Source organism: Microtus oregoni, unplaced genomic scaffold (assembly GCF_018167655.1).
Source record: "Microtus oregoni isolate MIOR12 unplaced genomic scaffold, Mior012 000077F_ref0000221, whole genome shotgun sequence".
Lineage (NCBI taxonomy): Eukaryota > Metazoa > Chordata > Mammalia > Rodentia > Cricetidae > Microtus > Microtus oregoni.
Window position 1 is genome coordinate 1,257,265 of NW_024544029.1, and position 20,004 is coordinate 1,277,268.

General features: G+C 39.6%; 1 protein-coding gene and 1 non-coding gene across 4 annotated transcripts in view; both read right to left on the reverse strand.

Annotated features, from left to right (window-relative positions):
- Nell2 (neural EGFL like 2) overlaps positions 1–20,004 on the reverse strand; it is a 319,609-nt gene that overhangs the window by 226,671 nt on the left and 72,934 nt on the right. The window lies entirely within an intron of this gene.
- On the reverse strand, positions 12,609–12,715 carry LOC121441529. The gene has a single exon (XR_005973469.1). It is a non-coding gene; the product is annotated as a U6 spliceosomal RNA (small nuclear RNA).

The window sequence follows — 20,004 nt, forward strand, 5'->3', positions numbered from 1 at the left end:
ATTATAGTGCTAGGAAGAAACCTGGCACTGGAGAATTCCCAGGAATCCACAAGGATGAACCCAGCTAAGACCCTAAGCTATAGAGGAGAGGGTGCCTGAACTGGCCTTGCCCTGTTGTCGGATTGATGATTATCTTAAACAATACCATAGAACCTTCATCCAGTAACTGATGAAAACAGAGGCAGAGATCCACATCAGAGCACTGGGATGAGCCCCTAAAGTCCAGTCAGACAGTGGGAGAAGTGAGAATATGAACAAAGAGGCCAAGGCCATGATGGGGACACCCATTGAAACAACTTACTTGAACTAATGGGATTTCACTGATTCTGGCAGGACAGGGAAGGAACAGCATAGGACCAAACTAGATTCTCTGAATGTGGTTGACAGTTGTATGGCTGGGGCAGACTGTGGGGCCACTGGCAGTGGCACCAGAATTTATCCCTACTGCTTTTTGGAACCTATTCTCTTTCAATGGATACCTTTCTCAGCCTAGATATTGTAAGGAGGGTCTTGGTCCTTCGCCAAAGCAATGTGCCTTACTCTCTCTGAGGAGTGGATGGAAGGTGGGGAGGTAGGTGGATGAAATGGGAGGATGGGAGGGAGTGGGAACTGGTATTGGTATGCAAAATGAGAAAAGACAGTTTTCCTTTTTAAAAAAAGAAAAAGAAAAGAAAAAAAGTTATCCAGGGAGCCACAGCTACATCACCAAGACAAAAGATCAGTAGCAATTGTAAGTAATTCACAAATGAAGCCCTGGCATTCAATATCCTGGCTTTAGTAACAAGCCCTCCACCAAGTTACCCCATATAACAAATGGGAAAATAGCCACACACAAAATAAAGGTAATGTATTACTATGAATCATGAGGTCAACAAGACAGAGTAATTCTAAGACTAGGAGGAACAGAGGAAGCTCTGAAGAGGAGTGAAGTTCTGAGTGACTGAGTGATGTTGACATGGGCACAGCCATGCCAAGGCCTCCACAACATCAGGCTCAGCTGGATGGCTTTATGGAGCCTATGTTATGTATAATTGATGCAGGTCAATGACAAGAGTTTGGAAACAAAGGTAGCAACTGCTTGAGAATATGCCCTCTCTTTTGCCTTTGCTAAGTTATGAAAAAGAGCAAGCAAGGAGAAATTAGACAAAGACATGGAGACAATAGCTTCAGAGAAGTACAGAAGGGCTAGCCTGTTCTGAAGGATGGACACAGAGAAGTATAGAAGGGTTAGCCTGTTCTGAAGGATGAACACAGAGAAGCTCAGAAGGACTAGCCTGTTCTGAAGCATGAACACAGAGAAGTACAGAAGAGCTAGCCTGTTCTAAAGGAAAGGCACAGAGAAATACAGAAAAGCTAGCCTGGTCTGAAGGACAGACACAGAGAAGTATAAAAGGGCTAACCTGTTCTGAAGGATGGACACAGAGAAATACAGAAGGGCTAGCCTGTTCTAAAGGATGGATACAGAGAAGTACAGAAGGACTAGCCTGTTCTAAAGGATGAATGCAGAGAAGTACAGAAGGGCTAGCCTGTTCTGAAGAAAAGGCACAGAGAAGTACAGAAGGACTAGCCTGGTCTGAAGGACAGACACAGAGAAGTACAGAAGTTTAGAAGGGCTAGCCTGTTCTAAAGGATGGATATAGAGAAGTACAGAAGGGCTAGCCTGTTCTAAAGGATGGATATAGAGAAGTACAGAAGGGCTAGCCTGTTCTAAAGGATGGATGCAGAGAAGTACAGAAGGGCTAGCCTGTTCTGATGGACACAGAGAAGTTCAGAAGGGCTAGCCTGTTATGATGGACACAGAGACGTACAGAAGGGCTAGCCTGATCTGAAGAATGGACACAGAGAAGTAGAGGAGGGTGTGCTTGTTCTGAAGGACAGACACAGTGCACCCAGTTGTAAGGATGGGAAAGATACTGGGAAACACAAACAACACTGGTTGTCTGAAGACACATATATACACATATGTAAAATATGACTTGTTTTAAATTATATAAGGGGTTCACAAATTTGATGAAGTGCATTTGTGACCTCCAAGCTAAATATTTATGCCCTGTAGGAAGAAAAAGCAGGTAAATGACTAGTTGCGAAGCATTTCACATGCATGCTTGCATGAGCATGCATACACATACATGGACACACATGCTCATGTACACACAAATGAACATACATACATATACAAATACCCCCACAATCTTATGAACTAAAATAATGCTAGAATTAACTTCATAAAACATGCAATAGCAGGAGGAAGATGAGTAAGGCCACTTGTCTTAGTAAGGGTCTCTATTGTAGTAATAAAGACCATGACCAAAGCAGCTTGAGGAAGAAAGACTTTATTTGGTTCACACTTCCAAATCACTGCTCATCACTGACAGAACCTGGAAGCAGGAACTGATGCAGAGGTCACAGAGGGGTGCTGTTTACTGGCTTACTCAGCCTGCTTTCATTCTTATACAATCTGGGTCCCTCAGCCCAGGAGTGGCCCTACCTACAATGGACTGTGTCCTCCCACATCAACACCAAGTAAGAAAATGTCCTACAGGCTTGCCTATAGCTAGATCTATGGAGGCAGTTTTTCAATTGAGGTCAAGATGATGTAAAACTAGCCAGAACATTAATAATGGTCTTGTTGGCTGGGTTTCAATTCCTGTACTATGGATGTAGAGCAGTGGCTCTCAACCTTCCTAATTCTGCAATTCCTCATGTGATGGTAATACCCAACCATAAAATTATTTTCATTGTTACTTCATAATTGTAATTTTGCTTCTGTTATGAATCATAATGTAAATATTTGTGTTTTCGAGTCATCTTAGGCAATCCCTGAGAAAGGGTTGTTTGACACTCCCACAAAGGGGTCATGACCCAAACTATAGACGTAGAAACAGGCAGAAAATATCTATGAGTTCATGACCAATCTGACCCACATAGTGAGTATTTGGACAGCCAGGGCTATGTAGAGAGATCTTGTCTCAAAATAAAACAAATAAAAAAGGATTAATAATGGTCTCCCTGGGAGCAAAATATCAACACTTAGATTTTTATATGTGTTATTTATTGTCCTTCTATTTGATCATAAATTATCTTTCCATGTCAATGAAAACAGAGTGGTATCCTTTTATAAGGGATGCATATTTCATAATATAGCCATACCATAATTTAAACTCTAATTTCTTATTAATGACTCAAATTTTCATTCTCAACAAAAAGCACTTCAATACATGTTTCTCTATGCACTTGTACAATTATAATCTTGGAATAAATTGCCAAAAATTAAACTGCCATTTCCAATGTCACACTCGTTTCAAGGGAGTCCTTGCATCTACTCCCTCATTAATTCATCTAGCAACTTTTCTTCCTCCTTCTCTCAAGGTCAGCTGTAGTCACTGTAAATGCAGAAGCAAACTTAAGGCATGAGAAGAGACCTAACAGGGTATATTAAAATAAATAAGGATATTCGATGAAATCAATAGGTTAACATGATGTTTTTGTTTTGGTTTTGGTTTTTTTTTTTTTTTTTTTTTTGCAAAATCTGAAGAAAGTGAGATGGGGAAGGAAAATAAGTAGAAGTGAGCAGAAATACTTAACACAGGAAACTCAGGTGAGGCCATGCAAGAAGAGTTCCATCTGGGAAAATCCTGGAGATCAGTGGTCCTGGGGGAGTGGGAAGCTTCATGACCTCAGGGAACAGTAAATAATCTGGTGTTGCTACAGAAGGGATCAAGAGGCACAACAGTAAGCGGTCAGACAGAAAGGTACAGACAGGCAGGGAGGCAAGCCACTTAAGGGAACAGCCTAATACAATTACTGTAGAAAGCCTTGAGTTCTCGGAGCAGCTGGTTGCATTGTCAGTACATAACAGAGATGATTATAGTCTACCAGGAATTGAGCCTGAAGTCTATTCTAGGGCTTTCTTATGCCAGGGAAGGTATGAAGAATGAAAAAACTCTGCAGACATTTGGTGTGGGAAGTCCTTCTGCTTATGTGTTGCTTTTATTGGTTAATGAATAAAGCTGTTTTGGCCAGTGGCTTAGCAGAATAGAGCAAGGTGGGAGTTCCAAGCTGATAGAAGAGGAGAGAGTAGGCAGAGTCAAAGAGAAGCCATATAGCCACCCACAGGAGACAGATACCTCCACTGGAGCCCGCCAAAACTTTGCTGGTAGGCCACGGCCTCATGTTCACACACAGATTAATCGAGATGGGTTAGTTTAGGGTATAAGAGCTAGCTAGAAATACGCCTAAGCTATTGGCCAAACAGTATTGCAATTAATATAGTTTCTATGTGATTATTTTGAGTCAGGGTGATTGGGAAATGAACTAGCGGCTTCCCCCAACAGACATTAAAAAAGGAGAACAGTAAAGTTTTTATTTTTCAGAATTAATATGCAAGATAAAGGAAGGTATTGAGGAAAACTGTCGTGGTTTTTGGTCTGAGTACTGAAAAGCAAATTCTGCCTTTCAGAAACCGAAAAGATTCAAGTGAGTTCAACCAAAGTGATGATCCCAGGTTCTGACTTGAACAGCTACATAACCCAAAGATCCGAGGGAAGATGAGGCACTCACTGGATATGCCTGTCTGAAGCACAATGACACATTCTCCTTAACCCAATTCTGGTAGGTCCACTTCTAGATTTTCCATTATTTTTATCCACATTTTTCTAAAACAATCTCTTCCAATTTCTTCAAGTTCCTGTCATGTCGGTTTCTTCAATCTGTCTGTCCAAAGAGCCATCTTCTTTGCTGTTCCCTCATGTTGTGATTTTAGACCTGATTGCATTCATTTTTCTCTGATCTTTCTTATTTATTTCTTTCTAATAATTTTGGTTGTGATATGTCTTTATGTTTATTAGGTTATAAATTTGAAATCTTAGATTTTTATGCGGTCATTCATCACAAAAGCATCATCCAATTGGCAGGACAAGTTCCACTAAGGAAAGTGGTGCGGGATAATTGTCTGTATTTTGTCAATCATGTTTTAAATAAATGCTGATTGGGCATGCAGGAAGTATAGGCGGGAAAACCAGATAGGAAATAGAGGTGATGCAATGAGAACAGGAGAATTCTGGGAAGGAAGAAGTTGATTTCTCCCAGTCCAGCACTGACCACCGAGGAAGTAGGATGTGACCTACCAGCTGAAAAAGGTACCCAGCCATATGGCAAAAATAGATCAGAGTAATGGGTTAATATAAGCTATAAGAGCTAATAAGTAGCCTGACCTAATGGGCCAATCAGCTTTATAACTTATAGAGATCTCTGTGTGATTTTCTTTGGGGCTTGCCAGCTGTGGGGTACTGGGCGGGACAGAAACCCCCAACAAGCAGTCCCCCCTCATGTTACAGAAAGGATCCAGCCAGAAGTGTGAGCAGTGAAGCCGGGGCACAGTGAATTGTCAGCCTAACAAACTGCTGCTTAAACTTCAATAGGATGGAGACACAAAACTGAGGACAGAGGCATCATGATGACTGTTAGGGAAGCAGTGGAGCTATGCCTAAGTAGGGTGAGCCAAGGAAAAAGCAAGAGGAGGCACATTGGGGCAACTGAAAGAGACAAATATGACATCAACAGGAGAAGTTGGATTTCATTGCTTTGAAAATATTTATACGCTGAAAGAAATACACCAGAGAAGAGACAAAGCAAAAACACTAGGAAAGATTTATAGTCCTGCAGCAATGTCCTTGAAACAGGATGGGATCTGCAATACAGTTACAGTGACTGCCTTGGTTAGGGTCATGGACAGGGAATGCAAAGACACCCTCTGGGAAGAAAAGATGCCCATGGTTACAGTCAGCGGCGGGAAGTAGCTTTGGAAACTCTCTTTGGATTTCTTTTAGGTCTCAATTTATCCTCTAAGTGAGGCTATCTGGGTTATCAGTGTGGCGGTGAAGATGTGGAACACTTGTCTAGGCTGAGAGAGCAAATGGACCGATGTGTGGCACAGCATGGATGTGTGTGCACGCAGTTAGATGGTGCATTAAGATCATTCAGTACGGGACAGACACAAAAGTACAACTGAGGCAGGGAGACGGGTCTACAGTTTGGGGATGGCCAAGCAAGTACTAAATTTGCAGCTACTTTTTGAGTATGTATGAATGGGTAAAATAGATTAAGGTACCAAGCAAACGTAGGGAGTTCCACTGCCAAGTTGATCAGTGACTTCATTGTCTACTAGAGATGTAACTCATGGCTCTCACACAAATTATGAGATCCAATCACTTCACTCAATCTTTTGACTTACATACATCACAGTTTTACTGATAATTATTACAGGTGTATTAATAGGCAGTGCTAAAAATCACAAATATTGGAATATGAACATTCATATTCATGTTCATAGAAGTCATACTACAATATTCTCTTTTCTAATATATCTCTGGAATTCGTCTTAGAGCATTTTAGTGAAAATGTTAGGATCGCTGTTCATACCGGGCACTGTCTTAGGGCTGAGTGTGTGTGTGTACCTAGGTGATGTGCACACACACGTGAATGTGCCCACACTTGGAAATCAGGATGGAGAGCCTTCAAAGGAACAACGAGAATTTGTCATTTTTTCCACACCATGGAACAAATTTAATAAATATTTGTTCCTTAAAGATCTGAAAAAGCTTACAGTGAACAAGCAGTAAACTTAGGATCTGATGATTTCATGTATAAAATATAAAAGCATCAAACGCTGACAGTTTTCCTATTCCTTCTCATTTTCTCTATCATCTGCTAGTTGGTTCTAATGATATAATCATAGAAAATCATGCATTATGTTCAAACTTTCTAAAGTAATAGTATAAAGTTATACATCAGTATTATTTATATGTTTTAATCAGAGTTTTTCATATTTGCTGTGTTCCTCTGTTTTATTGGGGGAATCCAGCTGTGAAGAATAAGCAGCTGGCAGGCAGGTCTCAGCCCCTGGAGCAGGCAGGTCTCAGCCCCTGGAGCAGGCAGGTCTCAGCCCCTGGAGCAGGCAGGTCTCAGCCCCTGGAGCAGGCAGGTGGCCGCTGCTGTAAAGTGCGCTGACCTAGTGAGAACCTTTTGTAACACATACACTCTGCACATTCTGTTTCTCCAGAGCGTTTCTGACAATGCACTTGTTATTAATATCTTCAAGTTTTGTTTTCCTGTCTCCTTAACCCAATTGTGGTAGGTCCATTTTTAGATTTTCCATTATTTTTATCCACATTTTTCAAAAACAATCTTTTCCGATTTGTTTAAGTCCTGCCATGGCGGTTTCCTCAGTCTATTTGTCCAAAGAGCCATCTCTTTTGCTGTTCCTTCCTGTTGTGATTTCAGACCTGATTTCATAAATTTTGTTCTGATCTTTGTTATTTATTTTTTTCTGTTGATTTTGGCTGTGATATGTTCTTGTTTTTATCAGATTATATATCTGAAATCTTTCTACATTTTTATGTGGGTATTTATTGCTAAAACATCTCTTAGTGTTTTTTTTTGCTGTTATCCCTAATGTTTTGATATGCTGTTCTTTCATTTTCATATTTTAAGGATAATTAAAATTTGTCCTTCCAATTTGAAAGAGACTCGCTGCTTATTTAAAAGTTCAATTTCCATATATTTATAAACTGTCTAAATCTTTCTGTTTCTTCCACCGTAATAAAAAAAAGATTGTGGCTATAACTTCCAAATTTTTCAGCTCATTAAGAATTGTTCTAAGCCATAGTAAACTCTTTTTTAGAGAAATTTCCATGTGCTAGTTAAAAGAATGTGTATTCTTCAGCCTCTGGATAGAATGGTCTACAGATAATTGAAGTTTTTTGGACTATAAATGGTAGTTTAACCATCATGTCTGTTGATGTTTTGTCTGAGAGGTTATCCAGTTGTGACAGTGTAGAATCAAAATCCCCACTATTGTTGGATTGAAGCCTATTTTTCCTTTTATGTCTAATGGTGTCCTGGACAAGCGGTAGCTTCAACATTAGCTATAAAAGGATTTGTAATTGTTATATTTTCTTGATTAGTTGATCTCTTGACATCATACAGTTACTCTCTGTGTCTCCTCTTATTATTTTTTATTTTAAAATTTATTTAATCAGATACCAGTTCATCTTCTATGATACCAGTCCAAATTCTATGAATCGGATTATCAACCTTCTACCTGTGTGTGCACCTCTTCTGATGATATGACTTTCTTGTAGGGAGAATATTATTGGGTCTCTCCTTTTTGAATCCATATATCCAATTTGTACTTTTTAATTAGAGAGTTAAGCCATCTCAATTTAGTTATCATTCAAAAAGTATGCCTTTGCATCTGTCATTTTGATTCTCATCTGGTTGTTCTGAACAGTTTTTGCTTCCTTTGCTCCTATCATCTTTGTATGTGATGGTTTACTATATTGATGATCTTGGATTGTTTTTCTCCTCTGGTAAAATTTATACATTCATATGTTATCATAACGTTACTTTAGTAGTTTCTTATACTTCCTGGCACAGGATTCCCTCAAGCATCTTTTGTATGGTTGGAATGCTGATCATAAATTTCCTTAGTTTTTTCTTTCCTTGGAAAGTCATGAATTCTTTTTTTTTTAATTTATTTATTAATTAAGGATTTCTGCCTCGTCCCCACAACCGCTTCCCATTTCCCTCCCCCTCCCCCGATCAAGTCCCCCCCCCTCATCTGCTCGAAGAGCAATCAGGGTTCCCTCACCTGTGGGAAGCCCAAGGACTGCCCACCTCTATCCAGGTCTCGTAAGGTGAGCATTCAAACTGCCTAGGCTCCCACAAAGCCAGTACGTGCAGTAGGATCAAAAACCCACTGCAATTGTTCTTGAGTTCTCAGTATTCCTCATTGTCCGCTATGTTCAGCTAGTCTGGATTTATCCCATGCTTTTTCAGACCTAGGCCAGCTGGCCTTGGTGAGATCCCAATAGAACATCCCCATTGTCTTAGTGTGTGGGTGCACCCCTCGTGGTCCTGAGTTCCTTGCTCGTGCTCCGTCTCCTTCTGCTCCTGATTTGGACCTTGAGATTTCTGGCCGGTGCTCCCGTGTGGGTCTCTGTCTCCTTTCATCGCCTGATGAAGGTTAATATTCCTGAGGATGCCTATGTGTTTGTCTTTGGATTCACCTTATTTAGCTTCTCTAGGAACATGAATTATAGGCTCAATGTCCTTTATTTATGGCTAGAAACCAAATATGAGTGAGTACATCCCATGTTCCTCTTTTTGGGTCTGGCTTACCTCACTCAGGATAGTGTTTTCTATTTCCATCCATTTGTATGCAAAATTCAAGAAGTCCTTGTTTTTTACTGCTGAGTAATACTCTAATATGTATATATTCCATACTTTCTTCATCCCTTCTTCCGTTGAAGGGCATCTAGGTTGTTTCCAGGTTCTGGCTATTACAAACAATGCTGCCATGAACATAGTTGAGCATATACTTTTGTTGTATGATAGGGCCTCTCTTGGGTATATTCCCAAGAGGGGTATTGCTGGATCCAGGGGTAGGTTGATCCCGAATTTCCTGAGAAACCGAAACACTGCTTTCCAGAGTGGTTGCACAAGTTTGCATTCCCACCAGCAATGGGTGAGTGTACCCCTTTCTCCACAACCTCTCCAGCAAAGGCTATCATTGGTGTTTTTTATTTTAGCCATTCTGACAGGTGTAAGGTGGTATCTTAAAGTTGTCTTGATTTGCATTTCCCTGATCGCTAAGGAAGTTGAGCATGACCTTAAGTGTCTTTTGGCCATTTGAAGTTCTTCTGTTGAGAATTCTCTGTTCAGATCAGTGCCCCATTTTATAATTGGGTTGATTAGCCTTTTACGGTCTAGTTTCTTGAGTTCTTTATATATTTTGGAGATCAAACCTTTGTCAGTTGCAGGGTTGGTGAAGATCTTCTCCCAGTCAGTGGGTTGTCTTTTTGTCTTAGTGACAGTGTCCTTTGCTTTACAGAAGCTTCTCAGCCTCAGGAAGTCCCATTTATTCAATGATGCCCTTAGTGTCTGTGCTGCTGGGGTTATACATAGGAAGTGGTCTCCTGTGCCCATGTGCTGTAGAGTACTTCCCACTTTCTCTTCTATCAGGTTCAGTGTGTTCGGACTGATATTGAGGTCTTTAATCCATTTGGATTTGAGTTTTGTGCATGGTGATAGATATGGATCTATTTTCATTCTTCTACAGATTGACATCCAGTTTTGCCAGCACCATTTGTTGAAGATGCTCTCTTTTTTCCATTGTATACTTTTAGCTCCTTTATCGAAGATCAGGTGTTCATAGGTTTGTGGGTTAATGTCAGGGTCTTCTATTCGATTCCATTGGTCGACTTCTCTGTTTTTATGCCAATACCAAGCTGTTTTCAATACTGTAGCTCTGTAATAGAGTTTGAAGTCAGGGATGGTAATGCCTCCAGACAAACCTTTATTGTATAAGATTGTTTTGGCTATCCTGGGTTTTTTGTTTTTCCATATAAAGTTGATTATTGTCTTCTCCAGATCTGTGAAGAATTTTGATGGGATTTTGATGGGGATTGCATTGAATCTATAGATTGCTTTTGGTAGAATTGCCATTTTTACTATGTTGGTCCTCCCAATCCAAGAGCAAGGAGGTCTTTCCATTTTCTGGTGTCTTCTTCAATTTCTTTCTTCAAAGACTTATAGTTCTTGTCAAGTAGATCTTTCACTTCCTTGGTCAGGGTTACCCCAAGGTATTTTATGCTATTTATGGCTATCGTGAAAGGTGATGCTTCTCTGATTTCCCTCTCTGCTTCCTTATCCTTGGTGTATAGGAAGGCAACTGATTTTTTGGAGTTGATCTTGTATCCTGCCACGTTACTAAAGCTGTTTATCAGCTGTAGGAGTTCTTTGGTAGAATTTTTGGGGTCGCTTATGTACACTATCATATCATCTGCAAATAACGAAAGCTTAACTTCTTCCTTTCCAATACGAATCCCCTTGATCTCCTTATGTTGTCTTATTGCTATTGCTAGAATTTCAAGCACTATATTGAAGAGGTATGGCGAGAGTGGACATCCTTGTCGTGTTCCTGATTTTAGTGGGATGGCTTTGAGTTTTTCTCCGTTTAATTTAATGTTAGCTGTTGGCTTGCTGTAAATAGCTTTTATTATATTTAGGTAGGACCCTTGTATCCCTATTCTCTCCAAGACCTTTATCATAAAGGGGTGTTGAATTTTGTCGAATGCTTTTTCCGCATCTAGTGAAATGATCATATGGTTTTTTTCTTTCAGTTTATTTATATGGTGGATTACATTGATAGATTTGCGTATGTTGAACCAGCCCTGCATCTCTGGAATGAAGCCTACCTGATCATAATGGATAATTTTTCTTATGTGTTCTTGGATTCGGTTTGCCAGTATTTTATTGAAGATTTTTGCCTCGATGTTCATGAGTGAGATCGGTCTGTAATTCTCTTTCTTGGTTGGGTCTTTTTGTGGTTTTGGTATCAGGGTAACTGTAGCTTCATAAAAGGAATTTGGCAATGACTCTTCTGATTCTATATTGTGAAATACCTTAAGGAGTATAGGTATTAATTCTTCTTGGAAGTTCTGGTAGAATTCTGCATTGAAACCATCTGGTCCTGGGCTTTTTTTCGAAGGGAGATTTTTGATAACCATTTCTAATTCTTCGCGAGAAACCGGTCTATTTAGATCATTCACCTGGTCTTGGTTTAGCTTTGGTATATGATACTTATTTAAAAAAATGTCCATTTCTTTTGTATTTTCCAGTTTTGTGGCATACAGGCTTTTGTAGTAAGATCTAATGATTTTCTGAATTTCCTCTGTGTCTGTGGTTATGTCCCCCTTTTCATTTCTGATCTTATTTATTTGCGTGTTCTCTCTCTGTCGTTTAATTAGTTTGGATAGGGGTTTGTCGATCTTGTTGATTTTCTCCAAGAACCAGCTTTTTGTTTCATTGATTCTTTGGACTGTTTTCTGTGTTTCTATTTTGTTGATTTCAGCCCTCAGTTTTATTATTTCCAGTCTTCTACTTCTCCTGGGCGCGTCTGCTTCTTTTTTTTCTAGAGCTTTCAGGTGTGTTTTTAAGTCCCCAATGTATGCATTCTCCGTTTTCTTTAAGTGGGCACTTAGTGCTATGAACTTTCCTCTTAGCACTGCTTTCATTGTGTCCCATAGGTTTGAGTATGTTGTCCCTTTATTTTCATTAAATTCAAGGAAGACTTTAATTTCTTTCTTGATTTCTTCCTTGACCCAGGTGTGGTTCAGTAGTTGACTGTTCAGTTTCCATGAGTTTGTCGGTTTTTTGGGGGCAGCGTGGTTGTTGCCTTCTAACTTTAATCCGTGATGATCTGATAAGACACAGGTGGACACTGATATTTTTTTGTATCTGTGGAGGTTTCCTTTGTTTCCGAGTATGTGGTCAATTTTTGAGAAGGTTCCATGAGCTGCAGAGAAGAAGGTATATTCTTTCCTATTTGGGTGGAATGTTCTATAGATGTCTGTTAAGTCCATTTGCTTCATTACCTCCAATAATTCTCTTAATTCTCTATTAGGTTTCTGTCTGATTGACCTGTCCCTTGGAGAGAGAGGTGTGTTGAAGTCTCCTACTACTAGTGTGTGTGGATTGATGTCTGCCTTGAGTTCTAGTAATATTTCTTTTACATAAGTAGGTGCTTTTATATTGGGGGCGTATATAAAAATATGGAACGCTTCACGAATTTGCGTGTCATCCTTGCGCAGGGGCCATGCTAATCTTCTCTGTATCGTTCCAATTTTAGTATATGTGCTGCCGAAGCGAGCACAGTCATGAATTCTTTAATTTTGAAGGGTGGCCTTGCTGTAAATAGAAACCTGAGTTGGGGCTTGATTTCTTTCAGGACTTGCGATCCATCATTTCTGGCCTTGAGGGGCACCTGCTAGAAAAATCCGTTCTTAGTCTACGAGGACTGGCCGAAAATGCGACAGTAGTTTTCTCTGAAGATTTGAAAATGTTTCCTTGTCTCACGCTTTCAACAGTTTGACTATACTGTAACAAAGGGTGGAATTCTTCTTACCCTGTCTATTTGAGCTTCTATAGGCTCCTGTACCTGGATGCCCAGCTCTTTCCCAAGACTGGGGTGCTTTCTGCTATGACTTCATTTAGCCAGGGCATATACACAGACAGAATATTCCATACATAATAAATAAATAAATATTTAAAAAAATCCTTTTGAAAAACTCTTTCTTTGGACCCTGATATTATTTCTCTTCTTTACTACAAACTATCCTGGAAGCTCTCAAATGATTTTTTGACCTGTCTTCCTGAGCGCTTTCTGTCTAAATGCTGGGAGTGTCGCTCAGAGGTCGAGTCCTGCCCAGCACACACTGCGGCCTTGGGATCCAGCTATAGTACTGACAAACAATAAGGAAACCATGACTTTTCTATCCCTTTACAGAATTCTCACTCATATCCTTCATCACCTACTTAATTTCATGTAACTACCTGCATTCCTTTGGATCTCACTGAGCATTTTAAAAGGTAATTCTTTTAGTTGGGTGTTGTGGTATAGATATTGAAGCCCAGCACTCAGTGAGGCAGAGGCAGGCAGGTTGGTCTATATAGCTTGCTCTAGGTCAGTAGTGAGACACCATCTTAAAAAACACAAGAGCAAACATTCTTTTGAGGTCTTCCTGAGGAATGCTTACATTCAAAAGTCTTTGAAATCTGTTACTAGAATTATGATGTTGAGGTATAGCCACAGTACCCTTTTCATATTTTTTGTGTTCCTGTGTTAAGATTGCATATCTCATACTGTCTTAATCACCTTACTTCTTGAATTGGATTTTCCAAGGAACCATCTCTTGGCTCTCTTCTGTTTCCTTTGAACAAATCATTATTATCTATATACATTTATAGTAATACCCCTCTCATGAATACTTATTTTAGGAAAACTATTGTCAAATTTTATGAGTCTAAAACCAGGCAAGGGCATTAGAAGAGAGAAAAATTAAAACTCATTTCTTTGATAAAATCATATCGATCTTAAGCAATATTAGTAGATACAATCTATTTATGTATAAGGAAAATAGTTGAATGGACTTAAAAAATTAAAGCTACCTGTACATTTCAAAATTACTCAGTATAATTCATCAAACACTGACAAAATGAGAAAAAATAATTTTAATCAGTCAAAATACATTTGACAAAATTTAAATCCATTAATATTTTTAGCTTTGATGAGTAAATTCAAAGTTCTTTTATATGAGATGAAGTATATAAAAACAAACAGAATAACTGGAACACATACTCAGTGTTGGAATGCTAAATGCTCTTCTCATGATATGGAAAAATGATATCAGTCAGCTCATTTCCAGTCCATTCTCAGGTAGAAATCTTAGTGACTACTAAAAGTACTGTATGTGCCTGACTCTTTTGCCTGCTCTTGGGACCATATTCCTCCTACTGTGTTCTCTCGCTCAGCCTTGATGCAAGGGTTTGTGCCAGGTTCTGCTGTATCTTGTTGTGCTATGTTTGGTTAATATCCCTGGGAGGCCAGCTTTTCTGGGTGGAGACAGAAGGAATGGATATAGGGGAGAGGGGAGGTGGGGAGCACTGGAAGGAGTAGAGGAGGGGCAGAAATATCACATCTTATTGGTAACTAATTCCAAGTTATGATGACTATTAGTTTAGAAAATAAAATTCTACAAATAAACTGCTAGAATTAGCAAATTAGTTAGCTAGTTTGCTGGATTAAATGTTAATTTACAAAACTCACTTGTAACAGGTAAAGATAAAATGAAGTCCTAAATGATGCCAATTAAGATAACATCAAGACTGAATTTTCAAGAATAAATGCAATACAATGTCTAATAAGTTTATTTTTAAAAAGCCTTTAAAATGTTACTGAAAGAAATCAAGAAAACTCTCCTATAAATACAGTGATCACTCCAGTGTATGCATAGATTTAATAAGATCCCATCCAAAATCCAACCTGATTTTAAACCTCACTAAAATGTGAAAAAAAAATGCAAATACACATGATAATGTGAAAAAATAAACAACTATGTAGGATTACCACATCAAATTATAAAACTAAAATAATTAAAACCATGTGACAATGCATTATGATGCATGACTTTTAGAAACATAGCAGTTAAACTGTATAATGATTTTAGAAATATGTGAATATAAATACCCTAATTAGAAGAAGAGAACAATGTTTCTTTTGGAAACAATCTCTTCTGTAATAAACTTGATCTTGTTCTTTAGATTTGGGGAATAGTTTGTAGGAAGAATGTGGAAGAGTTTGGGAACTGGGCTTTTTTTTTTTAATTTTAGTTTTTCAAGGCATGGTTTTTCTGTGTAGCTTTGGTGCTTGTCCTGGACCTAGCTCTTGTAGACCAGGCTGGTCTCGAACTCACAGAGATTTGCCTGCCTCTGCCTCCTTAGTGCTGGGATTAAAGAAGAGTGTCATCACCGCCTAGCAGGAAATTGACTTTTAAAAGCCCTCAAATGCTGCTACTAGACCTTACTGGGATATTCTGATGGGGCCTGGGAAGATAAAAATGCTCCGAGAAGTGTAGCCAGCGGAAGCCTAGCTCATGAAGTTCAGGGGCAGCAAGGACTCTGTTGACACTTGGAACGGGGACTATTCATGTGGTTTCATGCAGCTCTGTTCCCAAGAACCTGAGTGTTGTTATTGGATGCCCTCCTACTCTAGCCCTGCTTTGGAATTTTTTTGGGGGGAGGGGGGTTGCTGTTGTTTGTTTGTTTGTTTTGCTTTTGTTTTGTTTTCTTTTTCCGCTCTTTTGGGAGGCCCACCACCCAGCTCCCAAATAAATCACAAGTAGATGCTTATTCTTACTTATGAATGCCCAGCCTTAGCTTGGCTTGTTTCTAGTCAACTTTTCTTATCTTAAATTATCCCATCTACCTTTTGCCCCTGGGCCTTTTCTTTTCTTGCTTCTGCAATCTTCCTTTCACTCTGACTCCAAGGCTGGCTGTGTGCATGGGTGACCAGTGACCGACCCTTCTTTTCTTGCTCCTTGATCCCTCTTGCTCCTCCTTCTTTCCTTCCTCCCAGATTTCTCCTTCTATTTATTCTTTCTGCCTGCCATCCCTGCCTATACTTTCTCCTGCCTCGCTATTAGCTGCTCAGCTCTTGATTAGACCAACCAAGTGCTTTAGATAGGCAAAGAACCACAGCTTCAGAGAGTGAAACAAATGCAACATAAAAGAAGTGTCTCCCACTGTAACTTAGGGACACTTCGTGACCAGCAAGCTCCCAGAATTAACTTGTCTCTGCTCTCAGAGATGGAGCTGTAGCTATGTGCTGATGTACCCAGCAAAGATGGAGCTATAGCTATGTGCTGATGTACCCAGCAAAGATGGAGCTATAGCTATGTGTTGATGTACCCAGCAGAGATGGAGCTGTAGCTATGTGTTGATGTATCCAGCAAAGATGGAGCTGTAGCTATGTGCCGATGTACCCAGCAGAGATGGAGCTGTAGCTATGTGCCGATGTACCCAGCAGAGATGGAGCTGTAGCTATGTGCCGATGTACCCAGCAGAGATGGAGCTGTAGCTATGTGCCGATGTACTCAGCTTTTTCACGAGTGTTGTAGATGGACTCAGGTCTGTCTGCTTTCGTCACAATCACTTACTCACTGAGCCATTTTTCCAAGACACTAACAGGGAAGTCCTGTTTTTGTTTTTTACTGAGTTTAGATAGTCAGGCCAACCTTTTAAATCCAACTAAGCAAAAGAATAAAACATTTTTTCTCGGTGTACATTTACTTATTAAAAAGTTTAAGTTGGTCTTGACTGAAATTAAAGAACATGGTTATTCCTTAAAAGCAAGTCTACAAATTCATGAAATACTTTCATAGTTTGGGATAAAGAGAGAGAGAGACAGAGAGAGGAGGGCGGGTGTTCAAGAGAATGCAATCATAGTCTTAATTTTAAGATGCTTAAGTGGTTTTACAAACCTAAATGTATACTTACAACTTCACTCTTACAACAAAATACAGGAAAGAGAAAAATGAGGTTCCCCCAGTGGGGACTTTCCATATTCACCTTCACCTAAACAACTGAGATCTGCCTCGGGTGACAGGGATGCTGGAGGTGCCAAGAATCCATGTGCCATGCTCTCTGGTTTATACCTTCCTCTTAAATTCTCAGTCTGCTTTCCTAAGGTCTTAAGAGTGCACAGTAATCTGCTAGGCCACTGAATGCAGGATGTAAGAAGTGCTTGGCGGCTTTGCAGGAAATGTGTTTTGAAACTCCAATGGATGAAAAGTTCAGTCACACAGGCAAGCTCAGCATGGGACTGTGGAAAGGAACAATCCCTGGGGAGGAGATGCTATCAACAATCCAGTGCTGCCTCCTGGCATGCTACAGGGCCACCATCACCCCCTACTGTTTAGACTGAAAGAGGCTTAGAAGAAGATTTCCTGGGCTTCTCCCTGAGTGACTTCTTGCTGCTAGCCGTGGTATTAGCTAAGAGTTCCTTGGCAAATGAAATGGGCACAGGGCACCCTTAGCTATAGAAAAGAAAAGAAACCTGGCCCTAAGTTCCAAATGACATAGAAATACCCAAAGAAAAAAAAAACAACACTTTTTGACCATATCCATTCGTCTGGATAGGCAACTGGAAATACTAAATAATGAACATCTTCCCTGTCATGTAGAGCATATTGGCATGCATCTGATTCTATAGGCCATGTGGTGCTATGGGAGAAAAACACATTCCTAACATCCTCAGCAGCAATAAAAAGCTAGAGTGCACACAGCCCAACTTCTGAAGGGAGGAGAGAGGTCAGGACCCTCTTCTGAAACAGGCAGAAAGGGCAGCTGTTCAGACAGTGACCTGGAGGAGGGGCAGTGATGCTGAGCAGCCTGGGTCCTGTGCTGATTCTAAAACTTATGGTAACTTCACAACTGGGACACCACCTCTCAGGGACCCTCTTGCTTATCTGTGAAACAAGGGCAGAAATAATAACCACCGCTAAATCATGATGAACATCAAATGAGATTGATTCACATCAAGGCACTTACAGAATTGTCCATCATAGGAGAGGCCTAATAAAAGTTAAACGTGACCACGCAGAGATATCCCTGATGCCCTTAAGAAACCACCAGCTACCGCAGGCCTGAGATCTGCAGATGCCCTGCAGGGCTCAGCCATTTACCTACAAAGTCCTCATTATCTATGTTAGGCCAAAAGAGAGAGGAAAGGCGGCCCCAGGCAGGCCCTCAAAGAAGAGCCCATTCTTCGGTCTCCTGAACTGAATTAGGGTGACAGTTGTTCTAGACCTGGGTTCTGCCACGTCTTCATTTTGCATTACCAGGCATGTCGGTGGTGTTGCCGTATTTACGAGTTCATGTTACTCTACATTCTGGAACCTCTTCGGACTGAAGGACTAAAAAAATAAGCCTATTTTCCTTAATGTGATTGCTCAAGGCTCCTTCAATACAGCATGCAATCCACAAATCTGGAGGGGCAGAAGATTTTGTGCTACTTCTTTTTAAACTACTGCCTAATGGAAGATGAATGACCAGTTTTATTTTCAAAATGAGAAAAAAGAACATGCACTTAAAGTATTAGAAATAAAAAAAATCAAGAACAGATTTCATTCACTATGGCACATGAATAAGGAAAGATATAATAGCTACTTTAAAATGTTTTACGTAGGAAATAAAATATTCTTTTTAAAATAAAATGTAAAGACAGTTTGAGTTATGTGTTTTGGAATACACTTTGTATAAATATATTTTCTTCAAGTTTGACTACAAGTATTAAGTTTAATACTTGAATGTTACTCGTGTCTGTAAGAAACAAGAGTATCCGTAATAGAAAAGTCAAAGGATGTTTAAGAAAAGCAGGTGGAGGTTTGACAAGGAACAAATTTCTGCAGCAAAACTGAAAAAGCTCCCCCAACATAGAATCCAAACCAAAGAGAAAAAACATGGGAAAGCCTGTGTGCTCATGAGCATGCTCAGAGAGGAAGGTCAACACCATCCACACGATGACAGAACAGCACACTGTGTCTCGGGGAGGGGTACTAAGCTGAGAACTGTCCACCTACTGCCATGAAGGTCCTGACAAGAAGGTGTGGCCTGCACCGTTCTCCTGCTTGGACATGGATGACGACCCTCCAGGAGGAAGGTCAGAAGCCCATCCTTATAAGGCCACAGAGGATACTTGGTCACGGAAAGAACGAAGCTACTCCAGACTGGAGGAGACGGTAAAGGACCACAAAGTGCAACATAGGTTTATTTTTTTAACAAAATATTTTCAGAAAGATATTTTTATCATATTGATTTTCCCTACTCCTCTCAGATCCTCTACAACTTTGTATTCTTTCTCTTTCTAAGAAAAAAATGAAAATGAAAATAAATAAAAAAGAAAAACTAAGGCAAATAATAACAAAAGGAAACAAAAAGGCACACAACAAAGCATGATAATGTGTTCTTAGATACAGCCAAGAAAGAAAAAAAAATATTGTTTAGATATGAAATGCTGGCTGGAATTTGTAGATTGGATAAAGTAGTATATCAACATAAATTTCTACTTTTTAACATGGCTAATGTGTGTGTGATGTGTGTGATATGTGTGTGGGAATGCATGTTGTGGCTTCTATGTAGAGGAAAAATTCTCTTCTTCAGCCTTTCTGTGGATTGCAGGCTTATACAGCAACTGGGTTTACTTGCTTAGCTGTCTTGAGAGCTCAATATCTTGGGTGCCTTGATTGAGATTATAAGCTGTATGTATATAGAAAATGTATATGATGCTATTGGAATAAGAGATTAAGGATGAAAAAGAAAAGAAAAAGAGATTAAGTGTGATAGAACAAATGAGGCAAAACTTGACTAATTGGGAAATTTTGTAAGATATGAGGATATTTTATCTTGTTCTATAACTTATAGGTAGGTTTGTAAGTATTTTAATTTTTTTATAATAAGAGAAAACATTAACCTGAGGAATTTATCACTATTTGAATGCATGTGTGTGCGTGTGCATGTAAATGTATATATATGCTTATGACTGACGATAAGATTGTATCTTTCATATATGAATTCTTAGAGAAAAAGGAATATTTAGAATGGCCA